The sequence below is a fragment of the Photinus pyralis genome, unplaced genomic scaffold (assembly GCF_008802855.1).
Source record: "Photinus pyralis isolate 1611_PpyrPB1 unplaced genomic scaffold, Ppyr1.3 Ppyr1.4_LG6, whole genome shotgun sequence".
NCBI classification, from domain to species: Eukaryota; Metazoa; Arthropoda; class Insecta; order Coleoptera; family Lampyridae; genus Photinus; species Photinus pyralis.
The window spans coordinates 13,716,544-13,735,783 of NW_022170663.1; the positions used below are offsets into that span (position 1 = coordinate 13,716,544).

The 19,240-nt window shown below is 36.8% G+C and overlaps 1 protein-coding gene and 1 long non-coding RNA gene across 6 annotated transcripts in view; one reads left to right on the plus strand and one right to left on the minus strand.

Moving 5' to 3' along the window:
* The window catches only part of LOC116175051 (contactin-associated protein-like 4), a 236,162-nt gene that overhangs the window by 76,357 nt on the left and 140,565 nt on the right, over positions 1 to 19,240 (plus strand). The window lies entirely within an intron of this gene.
* LOC116175064 lies at positions 562 to 18,480 on the minus strand. Of its 2 annotated transcripts, none has more exons than XR_004146234.1 (6): positions 18,413 to 18,480; positions 2,741 to 2,843; positions 1,875 to 2,647; positions 1,596 to 1,703; positions 735 to 1,366; positions 562 to 593 (listed from the first exon to the last, which is right to left on the minus strand). It is a non-coding gene; the product is annotated as an uncharacterized LOC116175064 (long non-coding RNA). The 2 variants fall into 2 exon arrangements; XR_004146233.1 differs by lacking the exon at positions 18,413 to 18,480 and adding an exon at positions 10,050 to 10,103.

The window sequence follows — 19,240 nt, forward strand, 5'->3', positions numbered from 1 at the left end:
TTTGCAATTTTCGATACCACCGCACTACATCACTATCCCGATTTTATCGACGCGATCAAGGCGCATTAGAACCGAAGCAAAGAGAATATTCTTTGACTGAAGGTATATGGAGCCGCTCAAGTAAATGAATGTAGGTAAATAATATATTCAAAGTCTAGATAAAGTCGCTTTTAAATTCAAGATCAAGCTGATATAATATTTCTATCATTTAAGAAGGGTGGAGTAACTAAATTCATTAATCGACTAAGATCAGTCAATTACTATTTGCGTTACCCAATTATGATAATTTTCCATAGCCTCAATCGCAGCAACAATCCGTTTAATTCTTTAAAACTGTCATGTTTATAGATTTATAGCGATACTGATTGAGATTGATGCCGCTAGAATGGCCGTTAGAAAAATCATTGCAGTTAATTTTACATCACCAAGATGATAGGTTGACAAAATGTCAGCCAAACTTAATCTGCTCGTTTTAGTCGCGATATTCTCTATTGTTTGTCCCTACTGTTCAGTTTACAAAACAAAAATACAATAGACCAAGAACGCATGCAAAAGGTAAAGATCCTACCTTGATAACGCTGCTCTTCTGGAATCTGGAACAAAGTATAAATATAAGTAAATCTGATTACAGTTAATCTAAAATATTTGATGGTTGTAAAATTTGACTGTGATACATCGACGATTATAGTGATAGCTACGCTAAGAAGGTTAAATACTTAAGGAATACTGCTCACCTTTTTTTTATTTGAACAGTGCTCATTGATCAACAAGATCGGCGGCGGTTGGTTGGATCTCATCTAATCGTTCACCATGGGTTGGAAGCCGGACCACAGCAGATGCTGCCTGATATTGGCTCTGTGAACAGTAAAAAATGAGATTAGTGAGGAAGCAAGCGATGTAATCAATCAATTGGTTACCTACCTATAAAACCAAACACACCGATCTTCGTGTAATAGTAAATGAGGTGTAACAAACTTCGAAGTCATTCAGCTTGGTAACGGAAAAAATGACTCCAATAACCCTCTTCATAGGTTGATTCGCAACGAAAATCGAGTTACTATATGGTAGCAGCATGAACATGAATTCATAGTCATTCTGATTAACATGAAGTATGTTGATTGACGCTGCGAAACAAACCATTTAGGAGTAATTGCAGTTAACCTTACGTCATCAAGTTGGTAGACTGAGAAGAAAGTCACATATCACATAGTACCTATTATGAAACGAAGGTCAGTTAAATTAGTCGCCGGTTGTTGTTATAATCACTATATGCACTTCCCCCCTCACTGCTAAATACACAAAAAAAGGAATAGCCCATGCATAGAAAAGGAAAAATCCTACCTTTATAAGGCTGCCCTTCTGGAATCTGGAACAAAAAATATTTTTACGTTAAAAACACTGTCGCTATATACTACAGTGCGCTAATAAAGAAAAATTAAGATCAAAATTACTGAATTGAGAAAATTAATGTACCAAAAATGGTTTTTTGGCAAATTCTCCATGTAGGTTTGGAGAGGACTATTAAGAGGTTTTATTATGAAGGTGATCTTTATAGTTATGAGTACATGTGCCTTAATTAAAAAAGAAGAACTCACAATTTAGCCTTATTAATTTCGGTCTCGCCTAATTGGAAGGAACCATAACTACGACAGTGCACATCCGTACGACAGACAGAAGTCGATCCTTATCTCCATTACCCATGACTGTAAGGTAAGAATTTATAGATTACACAGGGACGCAATTCGTTTTTAAATATTGAGTGGATTTTCAGTTACTGGAAAATTTCTAATGAGGTTATGAGAGGATGCACTAGGTACTGGGATAAGGAAGAAGTGGTAATAGTACATTTTCAATGGAAATTTGGTCGCACTCACCTTGCTCACATAAGCGGTACCCGTGTACTTCTCCATCGGATCGTTGATGGCCATGGAATGCGATGGAATCCATCACAGGAGTTGGAGTTTCATCAGTAGACGCAGGACACGTGGCGGGTGACTCTACCATGGGCACTATAAGCAATCGGAAAAAATTAGTTAGTAGAATTATTGAAACGACTATGCTCTTTAAGGCCACTTATCGGCGTGTTCATTCATTAAACAAAAATCTCAGCGGAAACAATTATTTTAGATTAACTAATTTATAGTAATGATAGATGAACGAACACGCTTACGGCGATTCATGTGTACTTACCGTCTTTAAGCTCTAAGCCGATCTTCGCGTAATCCTGAGTGAGGTATAGCAATCCATAAATGATTAAACTTGGAAACGGATGAATTGGCTGCAATATTTTTCATAATCTGATTCGCACATAAAATCTATTTGCCTCACAGATGGCTATGGCTATGAAATCATAGTCATATTGATTTCTGTGGAGTAAACTGATTTATGCCGCGAAAAAGTCTATTCGAAGAATGCTTGCAGAAAATCTAACGTCAATAAGATGATAGTCTGAGAAGATGGCCACAACTCACTTAGTACTATCATACGAAGGTCGGCTAAAAAGAGTACCTAGTGAACTTACCTGTCAGTCACTATATGCACTATTCACTTCCCCCACTACTAAATACACAAAATAAAAATGCAGTAAACCCTACACCAACATGCAAAAAAGAAAAATCCTACCTTTATAAGGCTGCCCTTCTGGAATCTGTAACAAAAAGTTTTTCTGTTAGCGAAAAATGATAAATTTATTTTCTGCAACGTGCATAACTCATTATCACTAATTAACAAGGAAACATACCCTTTAGCCTTATTAAGTCGGTCTTGCCTAGGAAGGACCATCAACCACCAGGGTGACGACACAACACAACCGCACTAGTTCACTGCACTTCCATTACCAAAACCTGAAAAGTAAAATACCATATATTACAAAGGGAATGGCGCACTGGGAGTCTAATATCAAAAGTTCAATAAATGGCACTATAAATAAAAGGTATGGCTGTGAATGCGCTACACCCTTTTTAATTGGTTTTCCCACTCGCACGTTAGTAAGGGAGGTATTGCATTACCTAAGTTAAAAAATAAGTAGTTTGGAAACACTGTTAGCGACCTGTACCTGGTCAAATGAGCCCTCAACGAGCTGTTATAAGAATTTGCCGTGGCCTCACACGGACGAATGGAACGACGGATAGACGCAGTAACAAAAGGCTAGTAATAGTGGATTTTGAATTTCCAAATTAGTGGAGTGGTCAACTTTTTATTTAAAAACTGTAAACGAATGAAAATTTGTACTGTGAGGCAAGGGAGGTCTCAGGAGTTGTGAGCCGGGGGCCCTTGGATCGAGTACAAAAAGTTTACCCTTAACTAGAAACTAATTTTGGAAATGCATCGTATCCTTTACCTATGTGTAAAGGAAAGATATTGCAAAGATTAGTTGGTCCCTGCACATATTAAATCCACTCCTGCATAGCGGTAAAGAGTCAAGCAAATCTCGATTGATCTCTCGGACGTATTGAAAGTCGATGTTTTGTAGCAAAAAATTCTGAGCAGAATATTAGCATGGATTTAATCTGACTCGTCGTATTGAAACAAAATTTAAATAACAAAATCCATAATTTTATCACCGCCTGACAATTAGAATCTCTTTAAGTATTACTAAGCAATCAAACAAGATACGAAGAATCGCATAGGATTTTTTTGTCCCTCAGCTCGCATTCGGAAACCAAACTTTTAATCCGGCTCAGATTCAATAACCATAATTCGTGAACCTGTAGAAATCGATTGGTGAAGGTTTGATACCGTTGTCTCCTTTCGTTCTCGAGTTCGGCGAGGAATAGACGGACAGACGGACGGACAAAACCTTCATATGAGGGGATTTTTCTTCCTTCGAAAAATTACCCCCAGAACAGAAACTCTGATGCGTCGCAAGGGCGACCCCTCGCAGTACCGAGTTGAAGAGTAATACATCTTTATGGGAAAATTGATCATTTTAAAACGTTCAAGGGATATATTATTATGTTGGGGTTATTAAAGTGCCCTTTAAGTGTAATCAATCATAGAAGTCAACATTTTTGATATGCTGCGTAAGTGTTGCCCACGGAGTTGAAATTGATATTCAAGAAAGCTATGGGCGAGCATGACTTACACAGTTTCTATTTGGTTTTTTCCCATTTCAAAACCGAAAATGAAGGAAACAGGTCTGCAACGTCCCTTTCAGCATGCGTACACTCAAATTTTGCAATGGTTTTGCGATTGTCCTTACATAATTGATCAATAAAGAATTCACTAAAAGGAGAGCTATACGGGAAGAATACACAATTTACGTTTATTCCCGTACAACATTTGTAAAGTTGATGGTAGGTTTTGTCCTAAACTTGAACATCACTCTCAAGTTGTTTGCAAACATTGTTTTTTTGCGGGACGTCAATGAGCTCTTTTAGGAAATTCCTGTACTGAGATCCATCACACAGACAAATGGCGTAAGAATTAAACAATAGTAATAACGCATCTCAATTTTTAAAAAATGCTCTAAAATTACCTGAACTATCAGCTTTCCTATTCAAAACTATAAAATATTGTAAATATTTGTATGAGGTAGTAAGGGCGGTCTTCCCTGCATCGTGTAAAACAAGTATAAATGTGCTCAACTCCTGTGCAGATAAAGCGCATTTTTTAACCGAAATAGCTTTTGTTTTGACATCATCAATGGATCATATTTCCCCCCCCCCCCTCGCTCACTGATCTCGAAAAAGTCGCACGGGAAAGTTATAGTTTGTACAAACCCATTTATTTCAATGAGACCTTTCATTAGAATACCATGATGAAGGGTAGAACATGTGTTTACCCCCCCCCCCCCCATTTTCTAAAGTTTAACTTGGCACCACTAAAGGCATGCGTAAGCAAAATCTGAGACCAATTGGTCAGCATCTCAGGAAATAATTCGTGGGGGACCCCCCTTTTAGACAGCGAAATTTGATGGCCGTCTGGCACACCTTCAAGGTATAGGCTACCTACTGCAAAAAATTCCAGCACTCTAGGACCATTCCCCTAGAAGTACTTCAAAACGGTAGAAGGACGGACGGAGGACGGACAAAACGCAAACAATAGCACATTTTTTTAATTCTTAAAAAATGCGCTAAAAATGAGCAATCAGGTATTTGATGATTAGTGCCAAAACACTCCTTGCGTCCAAAACATTTACGCAAAAATTTGACTTGAAAGTTGCTTGACACACGAAGGTTTCAATTAAGTCGTGTCTTTTTAGCGCATTTTGCAAATTTATGTGTAAAAAGTTAGCTTATAATCTCAATTGGCCGGCCCGATGGCTGGCTAGCAGCAAATGAGAGCCCGTAGAAGAACGCTTGTAGACAGACCAGGAGTGTAAGCGTACCTACCGGGGACGTGTAGGTAATTAACAACTTTAGGAACTGGGTTACATGATGTGAGATCGGCGACGTCCGGGCGCCACCCCGAGCGTGGTTTATGAATGAGGGGATTTTTCAGTTTTTTTCTATCTCCACCAAAATGCGAAAGGGAATGTTGCAGCCCGCGACAAAATCTTACTAATGGTGGAATGAAGCCTTCAAACGCGAATTGCGGGTGAACGGGACGTCGGAAGTGGGTATCGACAAAGCGAATGTGGTAGTCTTCGACAAGATCTTATTGATGACTAATGAATTACTGATCTGCAACACAAAAATGCGCTGAAATCCTTTCGATCTATCACTCATTAAAAATGAATCTTGAAAAGCGAATTTTTTTAAAACCAAGGAAATGGACTGGGCACTATTTTTAGTATCGTTTATTACAATTACGGAAGAAACAATTATTAATTGCCCTCAACTCTCGCTTTTGTTTAAACAAAAATAGCTTAGTATTCGGTTGTAAAGTAGTCTGGCATACATTCAAAACCCACGACATATAATGCAAGAAGAAACACGCCCTTTGAAAAATTTTCGGAAATATTGCAGACGTTCCAAGGACGTTTTGAACGTATCATTATCCAACACTCAGTTCTCGATATATGAGGATTTATGCCCCATCACGACAAGGAGTCGAGGACGAGAGCTGCTTTGGTAGTTCCTCTCCCCCCAAACCACCAATTTCGATAAGGCGAAAGGGAGAAGGGCAGTAATTTTCATTTGTTCTTTTTCTTGAGAACTTTAATTAAAATAGCATCAAAGATAATTCCGAATTCTAATTCCCTCGTCCCCTACTCAATGACCTTGACAAAGAGTCGGACAAGAAAGTTGCAGTTAGTAAAAAGTAATTCTTTTAGTTCATGGAGCGCTCTCCCTCGCCCTTCAAAACAAGAAAATTTGGGGGCCGTTGGACACACTTCCGAAGTATAGGCTACTTATTGAGACAAATTTCAGCGTTCTAGGACAATTCCCCTGAAATTACTTTAAAACCGGAAAACAAGGTCTGAATATTTACAGAAATGCTCTATTTTGATAGCCGTATGTTAAATACTGTATAGGTGTAGATGAATTACATGTTTGTATATTGCGCAAGGGTGGTTTCGGGAAGTGGCGAACACGTTGCTACCAGTGATAAACACATGCCGAATGAAAATATTCTTCAAGACTTACGGTCCAAAACCCGCAAATGTTAAGTCCGCCCCTGTGGGTGGTACAGGGCTAAACAATCTTTGATTTACCCCTCGATCGGACGGAAAATTGACGAAATCTTGTTTTGGATGCTATTTAAGTGAGGTCAGTCGAGTTAGCCCCGCTGTTTAAGAAATAAAAAAAACATATATGTTAGTTGATTGTGCTAGTAGTGTGCTGGTGTGTGCTACTAAAATTAGCAAATGTGCTACATCCCAACTATTTTTTTTTAAATTTTTTATGTGCGGGGCCAACTCGACGCTCAGCCCCGCCTAAAATAAAAAAATTGAACCCGTGACAAGCAAATTTTGCTGTGCTAGTAGTGTGCTGGTGTATACTACTAAAATTAGCAAATGTGCTACATCCCAACTATTTTTTTTTAATTTTTTATTTGCGGGGCCAACTCGACGCTCAGCCCCGCCTAAAATAGAAAAATTGAACCCGTGATAATTAAATTTTGTTGTGCTAGTAGTGTGCTGGTGTGTGCTACTAAAATTAGCAAATGTGCTACATCCCAACTATTTTTTTTTAAATTTTTTGTGTGCGGGGCCAACTCGACGCTCAGCCCCGCCTAAAATAAAAAAAATGAACCCGTGACAAGCAAATTTTGTTGTGCTAGTAGTGTGCTGGTGTGTACTACTAAAATTAGCAAATGTGCTACATCCCAACTATTTTTTTTTTTTATTTTTTATTTGCGGGGCCAATTCGACGCTCAGCCCCGCCTAAAATAGAAAAATTGAACCCGTGATAATTAAATTTTGTTGTGCTAGTAGTGTGCTGGTGTGTGCTACTAAAATTAAAAAATGTGCTACATCCCAATAGTGTTTTTTTATTTGCGGGGCCAACTCGACGCTCAGCCCCGCCTAAAATAGAAAAATTGAACCCGTTGTAACCAAATTTCGTTGTGCTAGTAGTGTGCTGGTGTGTGCTACTAAAATTAGAAAATGTGCTACATTCCAATTTTTTTTTTTAGTTTACGGGGCCAGCTCGACGCTAAACCTAGCCTAAAATTGAAAAGTTGCACCTGTGATACTTGAATTTTGTTGTGCTAGCAGTGTCCTACATCCAAAAAGTGTTACTTCAAATTATTTATTAGCGCGAGCCAACTCGACGCTCAGCCCCGTTTGAAATAGAAAATTTTTGTCTGTAATAAAAATTTTTTGTTGTGTAGTAGTGTGCTGGTTTGTATTACAACAGATTTAGTGCTCAATTTGTGCTGAAATACAAGCATTTGTGCTACATATTGTAAAGAGTTATTATAAACCTGGTAGAAAGTCTGCGGGTAGCCGCATGACATAAGCGCATTTTTGGTGTGTAGATCAGTGACGTAAAATCTCGAGTTCAGTTATTAGCGAGAACAATATAAATATCCGGTGGGCACATAACTTTTAAGCACGAAGCTAACGCAAAAAAACCGGAAGTCTCTATCTATTGTAGTTTTCGAGATGTGTGTCGGCTGGTGATCTCTGAGATCTCGAAAACTACAATAGATAGAGACTTCCGGTTTTTTGCGTTAGCTTTGTGCTTAAAAGTTATGTGCCCGCCGGCTATTTATATTGTTCTCACTAATAACTGAACTCGAGAATTTAGGCCCTTTTGTTCCAAAAATGCGCAGAACAATATAAATATCCGGCGGGCACATAACTTTTAAGCACAAAGCTAACGCAAAAAACCGGAAGTCTCTATCTATTGTAGTTTTCAAGATCTCAAAGAACGCCAGCCGGACAAAGTGAGGCTATAAGCAGATAAGCTGCACTTTTGTTCCAAAAATGCGCTAAAAAATATGGAGATGCTAGCTTTACAATAGCACCTCTAAGTTGACCAATCAGGTTGAAACTTAAAATTGTTATGTATTTAAAATAGATTATTGCTGCAATTTTATAACACAGCAAAATTATGTTATTAGTACACATAACTAAATATTATTTGCACGCGGAAGTTAACTGTTAACGAATTAGAATTTGTCATCTTTCCTATTTCCAATTGACTAAATTTGCCAGATTACTTACGTATTCACTGTATAAAAAGTTAGATAACATGTACTAATATAATCAAACTAATAATAATTTGTATAGTTTATCACGGGTTCAATTTTTCTATTTTCTATTTTCGGCGGGGATGGGCGTCGAGTTGGCCCCGCAAATAAAAAATTTTAAAAAAAATAGTTGGGATGTAGCACATTTGCTAATTTTAGTAGCACACACCAGCACACTACTAGCACAAAAAAATTTAATTATCACGGGTTCAATTTTTCTATTTTGGGCGGGGCTGAGCGTCGAGTTGGCCCCGCAAATAAAAAATTAAAAAAAAATAGTTGGGATGTAGCACATTTGCTAATTTTAGTAGTACACACCAGCACACTACTAGCACAACAAAATTTGCTTGTCACGGGTTCAATTTTTTTATTTTAGGCGGGGCTGAGCGTCGAGTTGGCCCCGCACACAAAAAATTAAAAAAAAAATAGTTGGGATGTAGCACATTTGCTAATTTTAGTAGCACACACCAGCACACTACTAGCACAACAAAATTTAATTATCACGGGTTCAATTTTTCTATTTTAGGCGGGGCTGAGCGTCGAGTTGGCCCCGCAAATAAAAAATTAAAAAAAAATAGTTGGGATGTAGCACATTTGCTAATTTTAGTAGTATACACCAGCACACTACTAGCACAACAAAATTTGCTTGTCACGGGTTCAATTTTTTTATTTTAGGCGGGGCTGAGCGTCGAGTTGGCCCCGCACATAAAAAATTTAAAAAAAAATAGTTGGGATGTAGCACATTTGCTAATTTTAGTAGCACACACCAGCACACTACTAGCACAATCAACTAACATATATGTTTTTTTTATTTCTTAAACAGCGGGGCTAACTCGACTGACCTATTTAAGTGAACCGAATGAAACAATTATCCTCGCCATTCGATAACTAGTACAAAAACACCCCCTGCATGTAAAGTGTAAGTGTAAAAAAGTAACTGAAAGTTGGAAATTGCTGGGATCAAAAATCAATTTGCGTTGATCTAGTCGTGGATTTTGTATACAACAGCATTAAAAGTTTATTTTCTAAATTAAAAGTCAATGAAAGGACAGTTATGGAAGAAACCGTTCAATAAATTGATTACCTAAAATAGGAACATTATTAGAAAGAAATCAGCTCGTTAGCAACGGGCACATCTGTTTATGATTAACGCGTATAATCTTGAAAACATTTGGCGACGTACCTACAGTTGGAAATTTAATTCGAATACTGTGATAAGAAATAACTATAGTAAACCTTTACCATTGTTTAAATACGTTATAAACAATGTCCTTACCATTGTTTAAATACTTTATTTAAACAATTCCTTTACCCTTGTTTAAATACCCTTACCTTAAAAAGGCGATAAGTTTTTGAATTATTTTGAAAAATTCATTTCCTGAATGAGGATGGTTAGAGGTGATTTTTTCCACAAATCTTAATTTACATGGTTTGGTTTTAGCACCCTAATCACAAAAACAACTCACCCTTTCCGATTCTGGCGTGATTATTTCTTGAGAAGCACGAAAGAAACAATCCACTCACGCATACTACTCGATGCGAAATGAACGGCCGGTTTATTAAGGCATTTGAATATGCGTTACCTGGCATAAGCGATAACACCCGAGCCGTAGAGGTCAGATTCGCGCTTACCATCTTATCTAAAAACTGGAAAGTGAACGTTTTCAAAATTCGACGCGTTCAGTAGAATAGAACCAGTGGCGTGTATTTTTTAAGGATCCACTTACTACACTCGCTGGGTTAAGGAAACCCTGGGAAAATTGTTTATTTTACCCTGGTGATTTGATACTATTATTTCTGTGATTATGCTTAAGGAGCATTTCTATAAATTGGCATAAGAATTTAACCATATGCGATTTTGAAATTGCGTAATTCTTTTTAGTTTGTCGTTATTTATAGGACCGCTGTGCATTCGTAATCAGTATTAAATTTACCGTGCATCGATTTGCGGGTTTTAGATCTCAACTATGAAAGCAGATTACCATACAGATAACTGATCTTTAGGTGAAATTTTTCGAAAAGGAAAAAAAGCTCTTACATCCTAATTTTCTCCTCGTCGTAGGTGCGTAGTACTACAATTTTCAGAGCCACACTTTAAGTGAAAAGCTGCGTACACTCAAATTTTGCAATGCGTTTTGCCACTATCCTTACAAAATTGTGCCATGAACATTGAACAAAATGTTTTCCCTATTAACTTAATCAAAAAGAGAGCAAGACGGGAAGAGCGCATACTTTAGTTACTGTATATGTAGACAATGCGGTTTGTTTTTCTTAGACCAAATTAGTCAGTCAATTTACACTTGGTTGTACTAACTTAACCAAAAAACAGCCAGGCAGAGAGAATTCGTGTGCGTCATGGTCATGGTCGTGCCGTTTCCCGTACAAAATTGGCGAATAAAGAGATTGTTCTAAATTTCCCATCCCAAGCATTTTGCAAAAAGTGATTCTTCCAGGATCTGAAACGATCTGTACTTGGACGACAGCACGATATAGATCGAGATAAGGATTTATTTCAGAAATGTCTGGAAGTATCATTTACAGAAAAGATTCTGCTCATTATTGCCGTACATATTAAACGCGTCCCTATATGGTGAAAGCAATTCTTGAACCAAAAATAAAATCCTTATTTTTTACGGTTTTTCATTAATAGGCCACGGATTCATAGATATTTTGTTTTGTTCATTGTATCCATGGTAACTAGGGCAGTCAATACGAATTATTAATATTGGCTGACGGTCATGTCAAAAATTTGAAAAATATGATGTAATATACCTACAGGGTGTTCCTAAGTATGATGTAAATACAGAAGGAGCTAATTCTTTGGCTTATTTTATGAGTAAAAGTTCGTATAAACGCAGGTACGCAAACGCTTCGTTATCGGAACTATAGGGTGTTATAATTCTATCGTACACTTTACCGTTTAAACGTTTAATTTATAAAGGTATGCAAACACAAGATACAATTTTCAATACCAACTTGCAAAACTAATAAAAACTAAATATTACCCAAATAAATTCAGGGCCTGCCGAACCATTTTAACAATTTTGCTTTCATTTAGCTAGCTACAAACATTCTTGTTTCACAATCGCCCAGTAGTACAATAAAAAAATTCAGGAGTAGAAAATGGAACATGGCCCCTGAAAAAACCACAAAGTGTGGATTCTCACGACTATTGACATGATCAATGGTGTAGGCCCTTTAGATTAACTTATATCATTGAAAAAAGAATCCGATTTATTATTCAATGCTTATATTTTAAATATCAGCGAAATATTTTATAAACCGCAGGTGATATAAAGAGAAAACTTAAAAACCCTGAAACTTTAACACCCTGTAAGATCGGTAACCAAGCGATTGTGAACCTATGTTTATATGAACTTTTCCAAAAAAGTGACGTTAAGGTATACAGGGTGTTGCATTGAAAAAATACAGACCTCCGAAAAGGGGGTCCAAAAATCTAAAATAGGCAGTTTCTACCTTTTCTCTATCTTACATGGAGATATGATAACATCCCAAAAACTCAAAATTTTCGTTCAAGTTTTACAGAAAAGTAGCACAGCGTTGCGAAAACCGCAAGTCTGTGTCTGTATCTTTAAAAACAACTCTCAATCAAAATAGGATACGCGGTAAATTATGCAGCAACTAAAACGATAAAACTTAAAAAGCATATGTATATTATGATCTTAAGTAAACTCTACTCTTGTTAAAATATGTCTGTCCTCCAAATATTCTGAGAACCGTTTACTTTGCCCTTGCCAATAGTAAACTTCAATACGGGATAGTCTGTTGGGGAGGAGTGTATGTCAATATCATACGTCCAATTATTGTCGCTCAAAAAAAAGGTGTTAGGCAAATATCAGGAATACGAAGATTTGAGCATTCTTTTCCCCATTTTCAGTCTCTTGGAATTCTCCCAATCAGACATCTTTACATATTTAGAGTGTTACGTATATCTGAGGGGTGGTCAAAAAATAGGTAATTCTCTAGTCTACTCATCTAGGCTAAAATCTTTGAATCGAGTAGCCTTACCAAGACCCTCTTGTGACACTTTCAAGCGGTTTTATTTATACAATTGTGTAAAATCTACAATAAACTTCCATATTCTAATACTAGTTTAAATAGAGTGACAATTTCTTTAAAAGGATTAAAAACGTGGCTGTTGACTTTTAGCCATGAAACCGTTGAATGTTTTTTCTAGTATTGTGTTTATTATAGTTTCCTTATATTATATACAGTGTGTCCCCGGATGGACTGAACAAGAGGGAACAAATTTTTAATTTTTACTTTACATTTTTTACATTGAATAAAATAAAATGTTTCTCTTAAGCTCTAAGGTGTCTCTTTTTAACTTGATTTGCTTATCAGGTTTCCATGGAAGATACAATGATAGTCTGATTTAATCAAAAACATGCAACTTTTTTTGTAATTTTCTCAGCTGCTAAAAGGAATATCTAGATATATATTTATTTATTCAGAATAGGTGCTTTTGAGGCAAGCAAAAATTTTTATAAAGAATGACATTTTTGCGTAAAGTTAAAATTAAAAATGTTTTCCCTCTTGTTCAGTCCATCCGGGGACACACTGTATATTATTTTAAGTTTGAGCATATGTAATAATGCTTGTAAAATTAGCACAGATATATACATACTACTACGTTTGTGTCACACGACTATAAGGTACCTAGGTATGGTGCGATGAAGCAGTCTTGCATTCTGCCATTTAACTAATGAATCATTATTAATTATTCCAGTATTAAATTTTTATTTCAATTTCAATTAAGTCGTGTCTTTTTAGCGCATTTTGCAAATTTATTTGTAAAAAGGTAGCTTTTAATCTCAATTGGCGGGCCCGCTGGCTGGCTAGCAGCAAATGAGAGCCCGTAGAAGAACGCTTGTAAAGGGTGTGGCATTTTTAACGCACATTTTAAATTCGAAATTAAACACATTAAATAATTACGAAATTGAAATATTTTTATTGGAATTTGAAGTTGTGTTCATGACATTACGTATGGAATATAACATCATTTAAATGGCCACCTCTGGCTTGGTGGCAAGACCGCATTCTTTTATTGAAATTTTCCATAACATTTTCGCATAATTCTGGTTCAATCTCCTCAATACAGCGACGAATTTCGTCCTTCAATGCATCGATGGTTTCAGGATTGTTCACATAAACCTTGCTTTTAAGAAAACCCCAAAGAAAGAAATCCAATGGGGTTAGATCGCAAGATCTTGGAGGCCAGTTAACATCGCTGAAACGAGAAATTATGCGATTTCCGAATTTTCCACGCAATAACTGCATGGTTTCACGTGCCGTGAAAAAAAAAAAACGTTCTTGCGAGGTGTAGCGCGACATTTTTATGAATGTCAAACATCAAACTTGACAGTTGCCAAATTTGGTGAGTTTACATTCGGTAGTTCAAAAATGGCGGCAAATTTAAAATGTGCGTTAAAAATGCCACACCCTTTAGAAAGACGAGGAGTGTAAGCGTACCTACCGGGGACGTGTAATTAAAACAACTTTAGGAAGTGGGTTACATGATGTGAGATCGGCGACGTCTGGGCGCCACCCCGAGCGTGGTTTACGTTTATTGATGAGGTGATTTTTCAGTTTTTTTCTATCTCCACCAAAATGCAAAAGGGAATGTTGCAGCCCGCGACCAAATCTTACTAATTGTGGAGTAAAGACTTCAAACGCGAATTGCGGGTGAACGGGACGTCGGAAGTGGGTATCGACAAAGCGAATGGGGTAGCCTTCGACAAGATCTTATTGATGACTAATGGATTACTGATATGCCACACAAAAATGCGCTGAAATCCTTTCGATCTAACACTCATTAAAAATGAATCTTGAAAAGCGATTTTTTTTAAAACCAATGAAAGGGGCTGGGCACTATTTTTAGTATCGTTTATTACAATTATGGAAGAAACAATTATTAATTGCCCTCAACTCTCGCTTTTGTTTAAACAAAAATAGCTTAGTATTCGGTTGTAAAGTAGCCTGGCATACATTCAAAACCCACGACATATAATGCAAGAAGAAACACGCCCTTTGAAAAATTTTCGGAAATATTGCAGACGTTCCAAGGACGTTTTGGGCGTATCATTATCCAACACTCAGTTCTCGATATATGAGGATTTATACCCCATCACAACAAGGAGTCAAGGGCGAGAGCTGCTTTGGTAGAAATTAATTCCTCTAGTTAAGAGCTTTCATCAGAGTAGCTACCATGAAGCATAAAACCAGTTCCTCTCCCCCCAAAACCCCCAATTTCGATAAGGCGAAAGGGAGAAGGGCGGTAATTTTCATTTGTTCTTTTTTTTGAGAACGTTAATTAAAATAGCATCAAAGATAATTACGAATTCTAATTCCCTCGTTCTTTATTCACTGACCTTGACAAAGAGTCGGGCAAGATTTTTTAGTCCATGGAGCGCTCTCCCTAGCTTTTCAAAACAAGAAAATTTGGGGGCCGTTGGACACACTTCGGAAGTATAGGCTACTTATTGAGACAAATTTCAGCGTTCTAGGGCAATTCCCCTGAAATTACTTTAAAACCGGAAAACAAGGTCTGAATATTTACAGAAATGCTCTATTTTGATAGCCGTATGTTAAATACTGTACGTGTAGCATGTTTGTAGATTGCTCAAGGGTGGTTTCGGAAAGTGGCGAACACGTTGCTACCAGTGATAAACACATGCCGAATGAAAATATTCTTCAAGACTTACGGTCCAAAACCCGCAAATGTTAAGTCCGCCCCTGTTGGTGGTATAGGGCTAAACAATCTTTGATTTACGTATCACTCGAACGGACGGAAAATTGACGAAATATTGTTTTGGATGCTATTTAAGCGAACCAAATAAACAATTATCCTCGGCATTCGATAACTAGTGCAAAAACACCCCCGGCCTGTAAAGTGTAAGTGTAAAAAATTAACTGAAAGTTGGAAAGTGCTGGGATCAAAAATCAATTTACATAATAGTAGGGGAGCTAACACGAAATCCACTGAACGAGAATGATCAAAATTTTAACCGATGGTGTTCCATTTTGCCCTATCAGAGTATGCTAAAATCGATCGTCTGCCGCCTCAGGTCATACGACTTAAGGCGCTGCGGGTACTTCTTGTGGTACCAATTCTGAAAGGTTGTTTTTCGAAAAAATAAGTTATATACCAAATGAAAACGTTGATTAATAGCTCTTAAAAAAATATTTTAAAAAATCCCGCGCATTTGATAACTCCGTAAAAAAACAATTCTTAGTCGGTTTTTCACGAACTTTCTACGGATATAACTAGGTTACGGTGGGACGAATGAAGCTGATTTTTTTTACAGACTCATGATAAGCACTACTAATGACTTAACGGTGTTTCGTTTTTAAATTTTGTCTCTAATTACAAGATTATCTTATTATCTTAACATTATAAGATATCTTATAATTAGAGAAAAAATTTAAAAAAGAAACACTCTCATAGTCATTGGCTGTACCTATCATTGATCTGTAAAAAAAATCAGCTTCATTCTTCCAACGGTAACCTAGTTATATTCGTAGAAAGTTCGTGAAAAACTGACTAAGAATTGTTTTTTTACGGAGTTATCAAATGTGCGCGATTTTTTTAACTATTTTTTTAAGAGCTATTATCAACGTTTTCATTTGGTGTATAACTTATTTTTTCGAAAAACAACCTTTCAGAATTGGTACCACAAGAAGTACCCGCAGCGCCTTAAGTCGTGTGACCTGAGGCGGCAGACGATCGATTTTAGCATACTCTGATAGGGCAAAATGACACTCCATCGGTTAAAATTTTGATCATTCTCGTTCAGTGGATTTCGTGCTAGCTCCCCTACTATAAGGGGGTGTTGATCTAGTCGTGAATTTTGTATGCAATAGCATTAAAAGTTTATTTTCTAAATTAAAGGACAGTTATGGAAGAAATCGTTCAATAAATTGATTACCTAAAATAGGAACATTATTTAGAAAGAAATCAGCTCGTTAGCAACGGGCACATCTGTTTATGATTAACGCGTATAATCTTGAACATTTGGCGACGTACCTACAGTTGGAAATTTAATTCGAATACTGTGATAAGAATTAACTATAGTAAACCTTTACCATTGTTTAAATACGTTATAAACAATGTCTTTACCATTGTTTAATACTTTATAAACAATGTCTTTACCATTGTTTAATACTTTATTTAAACAATGCCTTTACCATTGTTTAAATACCCTTACTTTAAAAAGGCGATAAGTTTTTGAATTATTTTGAAAAATTCATTTGCTGAATGAGGATGGTTAGAGGTGATTTTTTCTATAAATCTTAATTTGCATGGTTTGGCCTTAGCACCCTAATCACAAAACAAAAACTCACCCTTTTCGATTCTGGCTCGATTATTTCTTGAAGCACGAAAGAAACGTTCCACTCCTTAACATCGCTCCACGGGAAATGAACGGCCGGGTTAATAAGGCATTTGAACATGCGTTACCTGGCATAAGCGATAACACCCGGGCCGTGGAGGTCAGATTCGCGCTTACCTTCTTATCTAAAAACTGGAAAGTGAACGTTTTCAAATTTCGACGTGTTGATGAGTGGAATAGAATCAGTGGCGTGTCTTTTTTAAGGATCCACTTGCAACACTCGCTGGGTTAAAAAAATTCTATACCTTGGGAAAATTTGTCATTTTACGCTTGCGTTTTTTGGGGTGCATTTGATATTATTTCTGCGATTAGGGCATTTTTATGAATCGGCATAAAAATGTAACCATATGCGATTTTGAAATTGCGTAATTTTTGTCCTTATTTATAGGACTACTGTGCATTCGTAATCAGTTTACCATCCTTCGGTTCGAGGGTTTAGATCTCAACTATGAAACCATAGAAAAAGCTGATCTTTAGGGGAAATTTTTCGAAAAGGAAATAAAAAACTCTTGCATCGTGTACCATCAATGCTTTGAAAATGGCCAGAGTTTAAGGGTTAAAACATATAGTAGCTGCTTAATAAACAAACTATTTGTAGAGGCCGTTTCATTTTTTTTTATCACAAAGGGCTTCTAATGATATTGGGCACGATGCGTGATTTTTATGTAAGATGATACCAATTTCAATTTTTTTGAAATAGTGCTGTGCAAGTATGAAAATTGCCTCCATACATGCCTTACATGAGTCTTTATTAAGCTCACAACAGAAATTTAATTAAAGAAAACGACAATCACGCAATCAAGCTACTCTTGTGCAAGCGTACATCACTTCCTTTTTCCATAAAGATTGACTTAATAAGATCATTTAAAGACTTACCATTAAAAACCGGCACATGTAAGTCCGCCCCTCTAGGTAGTAAAGTGCAAGTCATATTTGACTTAAGCTCGAACGGGCGGAAAACCCTCGGGAAAACCGAAAAACCTTGCTTTGGATGCCATATTATTGGCAATTAATTTGTTTTAATGCAAAAAATAGCTCACCTAAGATAAGAATACTTTCTAGAAAGAAATCAACTCGTTAATAACGGGCGCATCTGTTGATGACTTATTGCGTATAATCTTGAAAACATTTGTCGGCGCATAGTTTGAAACGAAGCTAAAATTTGCACAAAATCCTAGCTGATTAACCGCATTGTTTCAATAATTGATATACCTACTACGTGGTGGACCAAAACGTTAGCATAGAAATCAAATTTCAAAGGCGACCCGACTATGATTTAGAATGATTTTGATGAATTCGTTTGCCGAATGGCGATGGATATTGTCTATCACTAAAGGGATTCCTTTTTGATAACATCTAATTTGCACAGTTTTAGTTTGTTAACTACGAGCACCTTAATTACAAAAGTAAAAACTCACCCTTTTCGATTTTGGTTAGATTTTCTCTTGAAGCACGGAAGAAACACTCCACTTCTGTATAATGCGCGATGCGCAATGAATCGGTAAAAAAGGCGTTACCTATAGTAGGAGACGATACCTAGGACGTAGGTCGTAGAGGCCCCTTTCGTGCTTGCTGTCTTATCTCTTAACTGGAAATGAACGCAGTGGCGTGCACTTTTTAAAGATCCCTTTGCGACAAATTGAACCCTAGTCTCCAGAAAATTTATGTACTTATTTATGTTACATGATTTGATTATATTTGAATGGTGTTTAATTTGTAGAAGATTTCGTACAATCTGACATCGATTTCGGGCAGTCGAGAAGACATTTTGTGGACGACTCTTCGAAAATACCATTAGGTACCATATTTAATTCTGTATTTAGATTATGGTGCCACGTGGTGGCCAGGGATTTCCGCAGCGAAAAAAACCCGGTAGCGTGCTCGATGATGTTCTTGACCTGTACCATTTCTTCAGACCTTGTAATTTCGAGGTTTTCGGGAAGATATTTGAACTACGTTTCAGAACTCACCTTTGTTGCACTTAACACTATTGCAAATAGGAAAATAACCGTAATCGTTCATGGCCGCTCTTAAACAATAGAATAAGTTGAATATAATAAATTGGGATCATTTTGAGACTACATATTATTATAATTGCAAATAAAAGTTAGTGAAGTAACGAATACCTAGTGGTCAAACGTTTACCTCCATATGATACATATAAGTAAACTAATACAATAATACAATAATAACATATAGTAAATAATCCGAGTGAAGAAAAAGCGGAAGAGGAAGAGGAAGAGAGA